The 2,500-nt window shown below is 47.3% G+C and overlaps 2 protein-coding genes across 2 annotated transcripts in view; one reads left to right on the top strand and one right to left on the bottom strand.

Moving 5' to 3' along the window:
• Positions 1-75, top strand: part of dcbld2 (discoidin, CUB and LCCL domain containing 2) — a 31,379-nt gene extending 31,304 nt beyond the window's left edge. Inside the window, exon 15 of the mRNA XM_076263069.1 lies at positions 1-75. This exon is cut by the window's left edge and continues 3,165 nt beyond it. The gene's annotated coding sequence lies outside the window, so the exon portion shown is untranslated.
• A 2,385-nt stretch (positions 76-2,460) lies between these two features.
• Positions 2,461-2,500, bottom strand: part of tmem30c (transmembrane protein 30C) — a 4,091-nt gene continuing 4,051 nt past the window's right edge. Inside the window, exon 7 of the mRNA XM_076263068.1 lies at positions 2,461-2,500. This exon is cut by the window's right edge and continues 221 nt beyond it. The gene's annotated coding sequence lies outside the window, so the exon portion shown is untranslated.

Raw genomic sequence — 2,500 nt, 5'->3', positions numbered from 1 at the left:
TAAAAAGCATCTTGAGGAAGTGTCTGTGTTTGTTCTGATGAACGTGTATTATTAAAAACCACCATGAGAAAAACAGCGCTGGCTCTCTGCTCTGTGTCACGCCACAGGTTTACGCCATCTCAGATCACATTCATCTGACAGTGAGGTGTAGCCAGACAGCACTAGAGCTGGCCCTGACTCAATGTTCTGAACACTTGTGCCCCCTGGTGTACAGAGAGGGAATGACACTCCTGCACTGAAGTGATATCTTAAGCTCACACTAATTCTAGTGATCAAAGATCATTTATATCCTCTTTGCAGTGTCTCTGATGCAGAGAGAAAATCTGAAGATTTATAAAGCCCTGAAGAGTCTATATACTAAAGTATTTCAATCTCTCACACAATTCCCTGGAGCACAAGCACACCAGCATTATTTGCAGTTTGTTTAATGCACAAGCACACCAGCACTATTTGCAGTAGGAGTTTAATGCACAAGCACACCAGCACTATTTGCAGTAGGAGTTTAATGCCATGAGGATCTCTCCAATGTTCCTCCATTTGCATCCATCTTTCTCTCCAACCTCACTTCCCCATTCCACTACATACATATTTCTTCCCTTCGTCTCCTGAATTTGTCCTCTCTCTTCTCCACTCTTTCTCCTCTCCCTTCTCTCTTCACCCCATCTCTGTCTCTCTCTCCAGCATTCACTCTCTCTCTCCCTTTCTTTATAGACTGTACTGTATATCCTCTCCCTTCCTCCCCTCTTCACTCTCTCCTCTGTATATCCTTCATCTCTCCCTTTCTCTGCCGCATCCTTCTTACCCACTATTATACGCTCACACACTCTTCCCCTCAGTCCCCTGCCTGTGGCAGCAGTAAGGTGTGCTGATCTGAGATCTGTGGTCTGGCCTGAGCCCAGCTGTGGCAGCAGTAAGGTGTGCTGATCTGAGATCTGTGTTCTGGCCTGAGCCCAGCTGTGGCAGCAGTAAGGTGTGCTGATCTGAGATCTGTGGTCTGGCCTGAGCCCAGCTGTGGCAGCAGTAAGGTGTGCTGATCTGAGATCTGTGTTCTGGCCTGAGCCCAGCTGTGGCAGCAGTAAGGTGTGCTGATCTGAGATCTGTGTTCTGATCTGAGCCCAGCTGTGGCAGCAGTAAGGTGTGCTGATCTGAGATCTGTGTTCTGATCTGAGCCCAGCTGTGGCAGCAGTAAGGTGGGCTGTGTGCTGAACATGCACACTGCTCAGGGGACTGATCCAATCATTCCAAATTGAGTTCTGGACCAAAACCACATTGACCTCTGGAGCAAAACCACCAGGCCGGCGTGCACCAATGCTGGTGTGGACTCCTGACCAGAGCAGACACGGTACCACCGGGCTGGGCTTTTAATACACTGGTGGTGAGCCTTTGTTTCTCTCTCAGTCTGCAGCAAGGCAAGCTGATGCAGCACTCTTCAGACTGCAGACATGGTCAGGCTGTCACAGCCGATAAGAGTCTATTGGTCTGTCTGTCTTCTTACAAACACACCCAAGCGGAGAGATACGGCATTCGGTGTTAGAGAACCAGTGGGCAGTTATGAGCCCAGTGGGCACCACCAGTGTGGACCGGCTCCTCTACTGGCTACTACCCTGTGTCCTTTTCCAAGCCCATGTAGAAGCCACCATGCTGGGTTCAAGCTGGATCTGGATTCTTGCTCCCCCTGGTGGACAGAGAGGGTATGCCATACTTGTACTGCTCTGTCAAAGTGATGTGATGAAATATATGCCATTAGCTCGCATTACATGAAGCACATGGCATATATAGGTGTATGGTATAGTGTCTCTCTGTCCACACAACTCTCAGTACAATAACAATAGCAACAGCGCTGGCATTGTTTTTTTAACAAGCTAACTCTTTATTAAATCACTTCCATAATTAAAATACATTTGTATCTGCCCTAACATAGTGTCCACATCATTTATTTTTCGGATACATATTCTACATTCAGTGAATATTTTACAAATCTCACAAAATCTCAAAATTCCATCATTCACAGACAGTACAGTAGAAAACATTTGTATGTAAACATCACACATCACACATCAAACTTCAACATTTTAATCTCCCAATTAGATTCTCAATGAAATACAGTTGAATGCCCCTGTCATCCTCCCATTGGTCAATCTCTTCTGCAGCTGGGTCTGTCACCACAGCCCACCTCCCTAACCCCCTGTTGTGCACTCCTCCTCCCACCCCTCTCTCTTTCTCTCTCTTCTTACCTCTACTTATCTATCCCTCCTCCTATCATTCTCTTTCTCTCTCTCTTCCCACCTCTCTCTTTCTCTCTCTCTCTCTGATGTTCTTTCCACCCTTTTGCTCCATCCTCTCTATTCTCTCCATTCTCTCTCTCTGTTCCCACCCCCCTCCACAGTTTCTTCATGTTCTGTCCATCCACTCCTCTCTCCCTCTCCCCCCTCTCTCACAGTTCCTTCATGTTCTGTCCATCCACTCCTCTCTCCCCCACCCCTTCACAGTTCCTTCATGT

This window comes from Alosa pseudoharengus, unplaced genomic scaffold (assembly GCF_046254945.1).
Source record: "Alosa pseudoharengus isolate Yale_2024_CS ecotype anadromous, Long Island Sound unplaced genomic scaffold, YU_APseudo_1.1 YU_APseudo_1.1_scf_3, whole genome shotgun sequence".
Lineage (NCBI taxonomy): Eukaryota > Metazoa > Chordata > Actinopteri > Clupeiformes > Clupeidae > Alosa > Alosa pseudoharengus.
This window is presented reverse-complemented; position numbering and strand designations above follow the sequence as displayed.